At 51.2% G+C, this 13,552-nt stretch overlaps 1 protein-coding gene across 4 annotated transcripts in view; it reads left to right on the top strand.

Moving 5' to 3' along the window:
• Positions 1-4,793: 4,793 nt before the first annotated feature.
• Positions 4,794-13,552, top strand: part of Nav1 (neuron navigator 1) — a 240,692-nt gene continuing 231,933 nt past the window's right edge. For 2 of the 4 annotated variants that reach the window (XM_070041842.1, XM_070041840.1), the window contains exon 1: positions 4,794-4,970. The gene's annotated coding sequence lies outside the window, so the exon portion shown is untranslated. The remainder of the gene's footprint in view (positions 4,971-13,552) is intronic. The other 2 variants (XM_070041843.1, XM_070041841.1) reach the window with 1 other exon arrangement.

Below are 13,552 nucleotides of genomic sequence, written 5' to 3'. Positions count from 1 at the left end.
CATCCTAGGCAACAGAGTGAGACCTCATCTCTTTTTAAAAAATGAAGAAGTTTAAATACAACTTCTGCCCATTACACTGTGGTGAGGAGGACATGGGCTGGTGCTGGTCGAGTGCTGGAATAGCCATTGGCACAGGCAAGCAATGTTATTATCTTCTGCAGGAGCCACACAACCAGAACCAACCTTCTTAAAGGGGCCCACACCCTCCTCCCCTGCTCTCCAGTGGCCTTAAAGAAACACTCCACTTCAAAGGCCATCTTTGGAAAAACACTGTGCTGGCTGGGGCACATCTCACTTCCTGGTAACAGAAACACAGCATCTTCCCGATAAGCTGGCTCTCATTCATTACCATTACCACACAGCTCTTCCCACCCCGACTTCTCCCCAGTGCTCACCACACAAGGCCCGCAGAAAGGGGCCTTTGGAGACGTGAGGCCACACTGGCCCAGGACGTAGGGCAGAATCGGGCACAAAGCATACCACCAGCTCCCGGGGAAGCCCCCTCGCTGGCACAGGAATCAAACTTAGAAAGACCAAGGGAGGTGAGGGACAGATTTGGATCACTCAAAAATGGGCTAGCAGCCAGATGCTAGTGGCTCATGCCTGTAATCCTAGTTACTCGGGAGGTTGAGATCTGAGGATTGTGGTTCGAAGCCAGCAGGGTCAGGGAAGTCTGTGGGACTCTTCTCTCCAGCAAAAAGCCAGAAGTGGAGCTGTAGCTCATGTGGGAAAGGGCTAGTCTTGAGTGGAAAAAGCTCAAATGCCCCCCGAAAAGGAGGGGGGGCTTGCTAACACTGAGCCCACCGACAAACAGCTGAGCTGGCCTGGGCGTGGAGGGGTTGGCAGGGCTGGAGCTGGGCCTGTTCTGTGATCTGAATACCTGAATACTTTCACGATCTCACTGAGACTCCCCACAGCCTAGGTAGGTGGGTACTGATGCCCCCTGGTACCCATGAGCAGGTTGTACTGACCCACTTTAGCAGGGAGTCAGGTCCTCTCAGCCGGCCCAGTGTTTTTCCACTGGCCTGGGAGGAGGAAGTCAGATGCTCTAATGACGTTGCTTAAATGCTAAATTAAAGAAAGCAAAGCGCTGTCTTCACATCCCTGCCAGAGGCCTTCCAGACTGTTTCTGAAGTCCTGACCAAGGAGGGTTGGGGCAGTCCCCCCCTGTGGGCCCTAGGGAAGGGAGGAGCTATGTGTGATTCTGAAAGGTTCCCCAGAGCCCCAAGCAGTGAAGCACCAGGCTAGCACTGCTCCTGAAGCTGAAGGTGCAGCAGGGAAGGAGGCGGGGCGGCAGGGCCCCCCAAAGCTCTCAGACCAAGTCTCTCTGGGGGTGACTAGAGGCTTCTGGGCTGATTTTTAAAAACCCATTTGTCACATTGGCATTAATCCTCTTATTAACAATCTCCTGCCCTGAGTAATCCCCGCTGGCTCTAAGCAGGGGGGGTGGGTAGGAAGGCACCTCAGAGGGGCCCCACATTACCTCCACCCTCCTCCATCGGGGTGGGGAGTGGGCAGGCCAAGGCCAAGGGTCTCCTCCAGTGGGCACGCTCCTTCCAGGGCTCACCAGCCATGCCAGTCCCCAGCACCCTCCCGGCTCCCCCCCCCCCATCCCTGCCCCACCCTACAGCCAGCCTCGGCCTTTACCTCTTATTGATTTTCATATTTAAGGAAAATCCATTTGCTTGATTCAGAGTAACTGAGTCATCATTGTGTTCAGACAGAAAGCACTTACAAGGTACATAGTTGGCAGAGGCCAATTCTGGGATGGGTGGGGCCCTGTTTCTGTTCTTCTTTTTTTCTTTTGGTGGTACTGGGGTTTGAACTCAGAGCCACATGCTCGCTCTACCACCTGAGCCTCAGCCAGGGATCCTATTTCTTACCCAAACATTCCCATAATGGCCCTGCTGATCCTGTCTGCTGCTCTGTCTACCCAACTTCTGCCCCCAGCCCCCTGCCTGCCACCCACTGCAGAATGGCTCCTCCTGCCTCCTCCCCCAATCTAGCTCCTATGTTTGCCCACAAGTGTGAGTTCACTACCAGCGGTCAGTGACAGGGATACTTTGTTGGAGCAGGGACAGAGAGGCATGGGTGACCAGCCATCTACATGCAGGACAGAAATACTGACCCTGTGGATGGCCTGTGCACCAGTACCATGGCTTAAACTCAGGGCTTGGGCACTGTCCATTAGCTTTTCTGCTCAAGGCTAGTATACCACCACCTGAGCCACAGCTCCACCCCTACCTTTAATTGGTTAATTGGAGATGAGAGTCTCCAGGACTTGTGTGCTTTGAACGGGAATCCTCAGATAAGTAGCCACCGGTGCCTGCCTGGAAAAGAGTAACTCACAGAATCATAGCTGTGGCCTTCTTTTCCACTCTGGGTACCACGCAGAGTGCCAGCACTGCTGACATGGGTGGGTGGGTCTGTGAGATGCCTCACCGAGGTGGGGCAGGCAAGTCACTGACGTCCATCCGCACATCTACTTCATTGGCCTTCATCCTTCAACCTAGGAGGGCCGGAAGCTCGGCTGTCCCACCCTATCAGTGCTCAAGGAAGGATGGAGATCCTCCTCCACTCTCCCTCTCTTCTCTTTTTCTTTTCTTTGGCATACTGGAGTTTGAGCTCCGGGTCTTGCCAGGTTGGTGCTTTACCACTAAAGTCATACACTCCTAGCCCTCTTCCTCCTCCTTTTATTTGGTGCCATTCTGGGGCTTGAACTCAGGGCCTGGGTGCTGTCCCTGAGATTCTTTTTCTCAAGAAGGCTAATGCTCTACCCCTTGAGCCACAGTGTCACTTCTGGCCTTTTCTGAGTAATTTATTGAAAGGTCTCACAGACTTTGCTGCCTGGACTAGCTTCCAACTGCAATCCTCAGATCTCAACTGCCCCCCCCCAGTAGCTAGGATTATAGGCATGCACCAGCATCTGGCTCTTCTTGGGTTTTGAGATGCAATCTCATTATGTAGCTCAGATGGACCTCAAACTCACAGTTCTCTTGTCTCAGCCTCCTACGGAGTGCTGGGATTACAGGTGTGCACCACCATGCCCAGCAGCAGTTCTTCTTATGGGCCAGGCTCCTCTATGCAGGCTGTTGGGACGCCAATTAGTGTATCACTGAATGCCAGATTGTATGCAGGTTTGTAGTCCTTGGTGTTCACTGAGTATGTTCTATGTGCCAGGTGCCATGCTAAGTGTGCTGGTTATACTATCTCATTTAATGCTTCCAGCACCCTTGCCTGGCCTGAAGGAACTGTTATCATTCTACTGTATCAATGAAGAAACTGAGGCAGCTAGAGGTCAAAGAACTTGTTCAAGTTCTACTGGCTAGTGAGGAATAGGCCCTGGCCGCGGTGCTCCTCAATGAGACAATCAACTCCTGCCACAGAGAGAAGTCACAGAAATCCTTTCCCCTGATACACTGGGGAATCTGACTGTGTGCGTGCTCAGCAGTGCTGAGGCCCAAACTCAGGGCCTGGGTGCTGTCTCTGAGCTTTTTTGCTCAAGTCTGGTGCTCTACTACTTGAGCCACAGCTCCACTTGTGTTGTTGTTGTTGTTTTGGTGGTTAACTGGAAATAAGAGTCTCAAGGACTTTCCTTCCCTGAATGGCTTGAACCAAGATCCTCAGATCTCAGCCTCCTCAGGAGCTAGGATTACTGGCGTGAGCTGTGGGTGCCCCGGATTCCCTGGGGGTACCTTGCTGTCACGTTTACTGTGGACATTTCTCTCCCGCAGTGTCCCCAGCCACATGGGTGTGTGGGGGGGGGTGCTCAGGCAGGACTGTGGGGGGGGGCTAATCCTGCCTCTGCCCCCCCACGGCCTGCGGAAGCCACCCAGCTCCGGGGCCTCCTACGCTCCAACCCCAGCCCTGAAGATAAGCCAGTCCTCACGTTGGTTGGCTGTAGCTGAGGGAATGTTTGATCCCCACGTGCAGGGTCCGTGGCCCCTTGGTCCCCGCCTCCCACACAGCTCAGAGCTACTCCCGGAGCAGCCGCACCTGCTTCCCACCTCTCCCCTGGCTGCGGAGCCTGGAAGCCCCCGGGCCACGGAGGCTAGCCTTACGGAGGGCTGAGGGCTTTCATCCCAAGCCTTGTCCTAAGGTCGTGTCACTCCTCCTGTCCTCTCCTTCCCCCTCCTCCCATTTTTTCGGGGGGGGGGGAGAGGAAAGATCGCTTTATTGAGCAGTAACTATTTGCTAGACATTCGTGGGGCTTCTCCTCCCCTCTGCACGCAGGGTTCTAGCTCCTTCAGCATGACCCTAGGGGGTGGGTGTGGAGAGGAAGGAAGGGGGGGGTGTCGAGTCAGAAGCGGGGTGGGGGGGAGGCAGGGACGCCCAGCGATCCACCGGCCGCGCAGCCGGAGGACTTGGGAGCGGGGCCTGGAAGTGGCGGTGGCGGGTCCCTGGGGTCCCTGGGTAAAAGGAAAGCCTCGATTGTGCAAAGGCTTCCTGCCCTGCCCGCCCCGGGTCCCCGCCGCTCCTGCCACCCGCGAGCGGCCGCGGAGGCGGGGCGGGAAGGGAGGCAGGAAAGGGTTACGCGGATCGCTTTCCAGTGACAAAGTCTGGACGGGGCCCCGCGCCCCCGCCCCCTGCGGGCTAAGCCGGCACCGGGCGGCGCAGAGCGAGGTCGCCGGGTTCCCCCCGGCCCTCCCCACCCCCCGCCCCCCGCCCCCCGCCCCCCGCGCCCGCCCCGCCCCCGCCGGCGTGTGCCCGGGGCAGCGGGTCCCGAGGCCCCGCCCCGCCGCCCGGCCCGGGGACGCTACTTTGTTCGGGATGCCGCCGCCGCCTCCTCGGTGTGGTGGGGCCGCGGCCGGCGGCGCCCCGAGAGCCAGGCCCGAGATCCGAGCGGGCCGCGGCCGCTGAGCCCCGTGCGAGGGGCCGGGGGGGTCGTCCCCCCAGGAAACTTTGTGCCCGCCGGGCGAGGGCCGCTCGGGCGGCGCGCGTTCCGGCGCGTTGGCGGCGTGGAGCCCCGGGTGAGTGGCGGGCGCGGGCGCGGGGCGGGCGGCGGGGTCCCGATCGATCGGGAGACGCGCTCGGGAATAACCCGGAGACGCTCGCGGCGTCCCGGGAGGGCGCGCGCCCCGGGCGCGCCGAAGAGTCCCGAGCCTCAGTTTCCCTCCGAGTCCCGCTCATCCCCGGCTCGGAGCGGACGGCTGCACGGCCGCACCCAGCCCACCGGCATCGCTCCTCTTCTTTGGCGCTGGGTCGTCCCCCTCGGGGCGCGTGGGGACGGCGGGGACAGGTGACCTTCCGGGGAAGGGTCACCCCGAAGCGCCGGGCCGCAGCCTCTCCGCGGCTCCTGGTCTGGAGCCTGCCCGGAGTGTGTGTGTGGGGGGGGGGAGCGCAGAGGCTCCCGGGGGACCCGGGAGGAGGAGGAGAGGGAGGACGGGGAGCGGCTGACGGAGCCGGAGGGGTGCGCTCACCTGCGGGCGCCGCGCCGCGCCCTCGGCTCCCCAATGCCCCCCAAGACGGGTCGCTGGGGCAGCGAGGAACGTGGTGGGGGGACAGAGAGGGCGGACAGGAGCGGTGGCTGGCCCGGGGCAGGTCCCCCAGCAGAGAGGGCTCCGTGTCCCCGGCGCCGGGAGCAGGACAGCCAGCCGGCCAGGGCCGGGACTGGGCGAGGGCGCTCGCGGGCGCAGCTGGCGCGGGCGGGAGGCGAGCGCCGGACCCCGGGACCGCGCGCCGCGGCTGGCTTCCTGTTCAGGGGTTGGGATGTGCCATTGGCTGGTTCAAATGCAACGCCCCGGAGCCCGTGGCCGGTTCTCGCTGCAAAAAGCAGTGGGCAAGCCTGGGCTTTCTCCTGGCGAGCTATCTCATCCACCCGGGGGGTCCCTCGGAACTCACGCGTGTGTTAGTGGGGCGGGAGGAGGTCAGCACTGAATGACCCTCCCTCCCTCCTCCCTGCCCCCGCCCCCTGGGAAGCAAAGCTGTGCTTTCAAGACGCATTGCCTCCAGCCTGCAGATGCTTTTCTGTTTTAACCGGGTTTGAGTTCTAGTTTGTGTATCTTTGGGCTTGACCCTGAAGCGGGGAAGGCAGAAAGAGAGGATGGCTTAGTTTCTCCCCCTTCTCTTCCCCCTCTGTTCCTCCCTCCCCTCCCTCTTACACCCCGGGCCCCCCAATCTCCATCTGTTTTGTGAAGGCACTAGGGCTGAACCTCAGGACCTGGGCTCTGTCCCTTCACTTTTTCCACTCGAAGCTGGTGCGCTACCACTTGTACCACAGCCCCACTTGCAGCTTTTTGCTGGTTCATTGGAGATAAAGTCTCACGGACTTTCCTGCCTTGAGCTGGCTTTGAATGGTGATCCTCAGTTTCAGCCTCTGAGTAGCTAGGATGACAGGTGTGAGCCACTAGTGCCTGGCTTCTTTTCATCTATTTTCAATCAATGCCATTTTCTTCTTTTAAAAGTTCTTTTGATTTCTTAAAGCATTTATTTTGAAAACCAACTTAAGTCAAAAGGATCTCTGTCCCTCTCAACCCAGCTCTGCCCCTCTCCTTCACATGCATGAGCTAAGAACTAAGGCCCTTGGCCTTCCTAAGGCTCACTCCCTCTTGGCAGATCACCTCCTTGTGCCCAGCCTTTTCTGTTCCTAGTGTAGCCATGCAGAAGGCTGGCTCAGCTGATGTTACTTAGCTGTTAGTAGCAAAGAGGAAGGGAAACACAGTAAGGGGTAAAAATACCCATCTCTCATGGAACCAGCACCAACCAGCCTTCAGTCTCTGGAACATGGAGACCTAAGAACTATGGCAATACTTGGCCAAACACTGCATTCTTTTGTTTCTTAGTGATTAGAAAAAAATATTTCAAACACTTTAAGTTCCTTTTTTGACTTGAGCAAGGGGGAAAAAAACAACCCACCATTTTTTCAAGTGAAAAGTTTACTCTTCGCATCTCAGTGTACAGTTTCCTGGGCCTAATCTGTTCCCTCCGCCTCCTAGGAAGGCTGACTCAGACTTGGTTTCCTCCAAGGGGCCTGGGGTTTTGCTTCCCAGCTTCCTCTGGCTCTTGGGACGTGAAGCAGGACAGGATGGCTGAGACCCAGGCCCCTGTGACTGGCCCACACATGTGTTTCAACTTCTTACGCACGTTCTGTGCAGTTTGCGTGATGGGCCTCATCAAATCTATTTGCTCTACTTAATTTTAATGTGAGATGCACTAATATGCATGAAAAATTAAAGGCGCTGATGCGTGTGCCTCCACCACAGACTGCTAAAACAAGATGTTTCCACTTCAGAGCACTAAAGACAGTCCTGATGTCCAATCTTCAGATGCTCTGAAAGCTTTTCTAAATGGAATTGTTGCTTCATTTCCTTTTTGGATTGTCTATTGCTGGTGTATGGAAACAAACTGGTTGTTTGGTGTGTTGATCTTGTACTCCGCACTGTTTGTTTATTAACTCTAGAAGATTTTTTGGTGTATGGATTAAGTTTTTTTAATCATAGAAACACATCACTGTGGGTAGAAATAGTTTTAGTTTTAATTTACTGTTTTGTACTCTGGCTGGAATTTTCAGTTCAGTGTTGATAGTAGTAATGAAAATGGACATTCCCTTTGTTCCTCAACTTTGTGGATGGCTTCTAGGTTTGAGTCTGGTGTTAGCTGTGGGTTTTTCATAAATGTTTTTTTAACGTGTGGTGGGTTTCTCCTTCTGTTTCTAGTTTTCTGGGTGTTTTTCTTGTAAAAGGATGTTAGATTTTTGTCAAATGCTTTTTGATTTTCCCACATAACTTGAGATAATCACTTCCTTCAGTTAGCATTGTGGTTTATTGAACAATTTTTTTTTCTCACATTGAACCATCCTTGCATTCCTGGGATAAATTCTGGTGGAAGGTTCTTGTGCAAAGTTTTATATCTCTAGACCATTAGTAAAAGCATGTACAGTTGGTTGGGTTGATTTGTACTAATTATATTTTCCTTTATAATTACTGTGTTTGAAACATTAAAAACTTTTTTTATTATGAACTGGACACTCGTAACTCACACCTATACATACTAGCTACTCAGGAGGCTGAGATCAAAAGATCACAGTTTGAAGCTAGCCCAAGCAGATGAATCCATTTGTCTCCAGGTAGCCATCTAAAAGCCAGAAATGGAGCTCTGGGTCATAGAGTGCCAGTCTTGAGCAAAAAAAACTAAAGTACAGTGAGAGGCCTTGAGTTTAAGTCCCAATAACCAACATAAAAAACATTTTTGTTGTGGTAAAATATATATGACATAAAATTAAACATTTAAACTACTTTTAAACATAGAGGCTTCATAGCATTCAAATCATGTAATCATTACCACCAGAACATTTTATGTCTTCCCAAACTAAAACTTTAACTCATTAAAGAGTAACTCCCACTCCTCATCTCCCCAGACCTTCATTCTCCTTCCAGCTTATAAATTCACAAACACTAATAACTAGAAATTCAGGGCTTCAGACCTAACAGGGTTAAAAGGCCTTATCTTCCTGACCTCTCACCAATCTCTCAACAGGTCTCTCATATCAGGACATGGCTGGCTCAGAGGTAGGGATGAGCTGATTCTGGTGGCTCAGTACAAATTTGAGTTTCCTCTATTTTGGTATTTCTCCATCTTAGTTATGCATTAGTATCACCTGGGGACATTTTAAACATCACCTACTCCTGGGCCATCCCCAGAGACTCTGCTTTATGTGGTTTGGAATACAGCTCCAGTAGCTGTCATAAACGTCCCTTGGTAATTGTAATATACACTGTGAGGCTTAGAACTCCTCCGTGGTTGAGCTGATTTGCTCTCTGGAACCATTGATGGCTTTTAGTGATGCAGTTCTCTCCACATCTGGCCTGTACTGATTCTCTGTACATCCGATCTTCCCTGATTTTAAAAGTTATTTATAAATAGAGGAACTTCTGTCTAATGAAACTTTCCAAGTTGAAAAGAACCTTCAATGTCCTGCACTCTTTCTTCTGCACTCTTCTTCCCCATCCATTAGGTCAGTCCTCTCTAAAGCCTCTCTTCCAGGGTGCATCCAGCTCAGACTTCTCTGTTTCTGGGGAACTCCTAGCAACCGTGTTCTGAAACCACCCTGTTTCCTAGCTGGACAGCTCTGTCTTTCAGAGTTCTTCCTTGTAGTAATCGGTCGTGGTCACACCCATGACTCAACACATGGAAGAAAGACACCGAAAGGTTAGGACTGCCCCCTGTTCTATTCCCAAAGAAAGTGCATAGTTGGTGTGTGTATGTGGCACAGAGTGAGTATGATTGACTGAAAAATGGCAGACGCTCACTGTTTGGAAGTAGCTACTGTGTGTCTGACCTCATTCATCTCCTCTTCCCTGGGCTGTATGTCCTTCAGATTTTTAGGAAAGATAAATGACGTACTGGCCAGATTCCCGTCATCTTATAAGCCAGACTTGGAGTCATAGTTCAGATTTTGATTTTTTTGTAAGTAGAGTCTGCTACATGGCAAGTATTTGGCAACTGTAAACATAGTTGATGTCATTATTGCTTAGATAGGCTAAAGAACATTTTAAAGCTTCAGTTTCTAGACGGCACTGGTGGCTCATGCCTGTAATCCTAGCTACTCAGGAGACTGAGATCTGAGGATCATGATTTGAAGCCAGCTTGGGAGGAAAAAGTCTCCGAGACTATTATCTCCAATAAACTACTCAGAAAAAGCCATAAGTGGCACTGTGGCTCAAGCAGTATAGCAGTAATAGCCTTGAGCACAAAGAGGCCAGGGACAACCCCAGGCCATGAGTTCAAGCCCCAAGGCTGGCAAAAAAAAAAGACTGTTTCTTTCCCCAAGAAAAGTGAAATGACATCCAAGCCTAACTACTCAGGGGACTGAGATCTGAGGATCGATTTTGAAGCTAGCCCAGGCAGACTCTTGTCTCCAATTAACCAGCAAAAGATGAAAGTGGTGGTGTGGCACCAGCCTTGAGTGAAAAAGCCAAATGAGAGCATAAGGCTTTGAATTCAAGCCCCAGTAGTGGCACAAAATAAAAAAACATAAAAACATAAATAAACATAAAAAGAACAGTGGAATGACTGTGTGTTTGTCACAGGACGTTGTTTCCCAATATGCCAGAGTAGGACATCTTTCTCCGCTCCTGTGGCATGCCCTCCTCGTTCTATTCAAGATCCATGAATAATCTTCGGTTCATCTCTGCTTATGTCTGGAATTACAGAACCCCTTTTCGAGCTCCTTAGCACAAACTGTCTGTAGGCAAAGCAGTTTTTTTTCTTCCCACTTTATATTGAAAACCTGAGGACTTGGCTGTCTGGGAAGGGGTGATCCAAGTCGGACTGTATTGTTTCTTTATTCTGCTTGTAGTTGAGTCGCTTTCGTTTATTATCTCATTCTTTTGGTGGACCTCAAGCATAGAACAGTTCCTCAATAAATTATTGCTAAAGTCAATTTCCAACGCCTCTTTTCCCAGCTCATTGGTGCAGATAATTGGGTTGACTGAGAAGGAGTGAGTAGGGCCTGGGCAGTGCCAAGGCACCAACTGTTCTCTTGCTGTTGCCTTGAACAAAGGAGAGACAGCTGATGAGATGCACGGTTGAGAAGTCCCAGCTAGGACTGAACCCCAGCAGCTGCCTCCTTGTCTCCTCTGGGGGGGTGCTGCTTCTGTCGGGTTGCCTGTTCTTCCCCTCCAAAGCTTTGGAGGGACTCGACTGTGGGGCACCTCAGCCTCTGCTGTTCTGGCTATTGATCCCCAGACCAGTGTCACGCTCTGGGCTCCATGCACTTTAAGAGGGTAGCAGTGAACTACCCTGGGAGGGTGTGTAGGCCTCGTCCCCGGGTGCCAGGAGAAGGGACAATAAAGGAACATTTGTGTGTGTGTATGCGTGCGTGCAAGTGCAAGTCCTGGGGCTTGAACTCAGGGCCTGGGTGTTGTCACTGAGCTTTAGTGCTAGTACTCTACCAGTTAAGCCATAGCTCCTCTTCTGGCTTTTTAATGGTTAATGGGAGGTAAGAGTCTCATAGATGTTTCCTGCCTGAGCTGGCTTCACACTGTGATTCTCACATTTAAGCCTCTTGAGTAGCTAGGATAATAGGCGTGAGCCACCAGTGCCTGGCTAAAGGCACTTTCTAATGTAATATAGCAAGGTTGCTCTACAAGGTTTTGTTTATTTATTTATTTTCGTGTGTGTGTGTGTGTGTGTGTGTGTGCGCGCGCGCCCGCATGCGCACGCGCGTGTGTATACACGCACATGCTGGTTCTAGGGCTTTGCATTCAGGGCTTTAGTACACTCCTAGAGCTTTTTTGCCCAAGACTATCATTCTACTACTTGAATTCAACTTCACTTTTGTCTTTTTGATGGTGAATTGAAGATAAGAGTCTCATGGACTTTCCTGCTTGGGCTGACTTTGAACCACCATCCTCAGATATCAGCCTCCTGAGTAGCTAAGATTGCAGGTGTAAGTCATTGGCACCTGGGTTCATAATATTAATATATGAAATAACTAAACAAGAGAGGTACTGATTTTCTAGTTTGGTGCTGAAGAGTTCAGAGAGTTATCAAAGTTTCCCAAATAGTGAGAGCCGTTTGTGCTGCATGTCGTGTAGGAAGCAAGATGTTGCTGGGAAATACCTTGAGTGAGAAAGCTAAGGATCCGTGCACACACCTTGAGTTCAAGTCCCAGTACTGGCATGCACACACACACACACACACACACACACACACACACACACACACACACAAATGCATTTTGACACTAGCATTGCATTTATTACTCATTTCAAATTAGCTGCTTCTTGGTAGAAATTATTGGAAAGTGAGAAAAAGTTTACCTTGAAATTATTTCCAACTACAATGCATTTTTATGAAAACTAAATTTAAATATGGATACAGTGAACACAACTTTACATCTTACAGCTGTTTAATTAAACCTTAATGTGTAACACATTATATATTTATATATATGTACATACATACATACAAATACGAATTATGTTGAGCTTTTTAAAATTTTATTTTATTTTTTATTGTGAAAATACTGTACAGAGGGGTTACAATTACATGGGCAAGATAATGAGTACATTTCTTATCAAGCATTTGTTTCCTTTGTTTCCCCTTCCCATCCCTTCCCATCCCCCCCCCGCCCCTCCCCCTCACTTGAGCTTTTATTTGTGCTGGTACTAGGGTTTAAACTCAGGGCCTTGTGCTTTGGTTTGACTTTTTCACCCAAGGTTGGCACTCTAACCACTTGAGCCACACCTCTATTTGCAGTTTTTCAGTGGATAATTGTAGACAGAAGTCTCACAGACTTTTCTGCTTGGTCTAGTGTTGAATTGTGATTCTCAAATTTCAGCCTTCTGAGTAGCTAGGGTTACAAGCCTGAGCCACCAGCGCCTGACCATATTGATGTTTTAGAGATTGAACCCAGGGCCTCATATAGGAAAAAAAAAAAGTTTGAGTGAGAGTCCTGAGTTCAAGCCTTTATGCCAACATATACTGGTGCCAAAACAAAGCTATTTGAAAATACATTACTATTTTTAAAAAACTCATTCCTGTTAACTTATATCCAGCTTATCAAAGAAGTGATGTGAAAGAGTTATGTTTGGGGCTGGGAAGGTGGCTCAGAGGTTGAGTGCTTGCCTTGCATGCATGAGGCCCTGGGTTCGATTCCTCAGCACCACATAAGCAAAAAGAAAAAAGCCGGAAGTGGCGCTGTGACTCAAGTGTAGAGCGCTAGCCTTGAGCTGAAGAGCTGAGGGACAGCGCCCAGGCCCAGAGTTCAGGCCTCATGACTGGACCCAAAAAAAAAAAAGAGTTATGTTTGTTGCTTGCTTGCTTATGTGGTGCCCTACCAGTTGAGCCATGCCTCCAGTTTAATTTCTGGTTAGTTGGAGCTGAATTCTTGCATACTTTTACTGTCTGCTTTGCCTGGCTTTGAACTGACATCCTCCAGCTCTCAGCCTCCTGAGTAACTAACATTATAGGCATGAGCCTGGTTTGAAGGGGTGGTGTTTTCAGTTCTGTTTCCCATTTCCTCATCAGGATTGAAAAGAACTGTTGCGCCTGCATTTAGGCCTGCGTGGTGGTGCTGATCTATTAAAACTTTGCAGAAACTTAGCTAGTGTGAAGGAATAGCCTACCCTTCCTCCTGCACCCACCAGCTCCTGTGCTATGCCATCACGAAGATGCCGCACCACCTCTGACTCATTCCTCCACATCCTCTGGCACATCCTGGCCAGAAAGAAACCAGAGGCCAGCAGGGAGGTTCAGAAAGTGACCACAGGAGTTGGGGGTGTTGTGGGAAGTCAGTGGGAGGGGCTGCTGCTGAGCTAGCCATCGAGATTGTGACCATCCGGCATCTACATCCAGCCCAGACAAAGGCCTCTATGTTTGGCTGGCGGGCGGGGCTGGCATGCAGATACATTCTGCCCAAGGCAGACCACAGCTGTCTGGACACTCAGCAGGGCTGGGAACACAGAAGCGGCCTAGCCAGGTCCTGGTACATGGTAGGAGCCCAGGAAGCGTTGTGAGCTGATGGAGTGGTGTACAGGAAAGCTGCGGAGGGTCAGGTGCCATGGCATGAGAAATGCCCGTCCTGGCGTTTCCCTGGCTAGCTTTGAGG

Source organism: Dipodomys merriami, unplaced genomic scaffold, assembly GCF_024711535.1.
Source record: "Dipodomys merriami isolate MVZ:Mamm:240054 unplaced genomic scaffold, mDipMer1.0.p SCAF_31, whole genome shotgun sequence".
In the NCBI taxonomy this organism is placed as follows: Eukaryota; Metazoa; Chordata; class Mammalia; order Rodentia; family Heteromyidae; genus Dipodomys; species Dipodomys merriami.
Note: the sequence above shows the minus strand (reverse complement) of the source record. Positions and strands in the feature narration are given on the sequence as shown.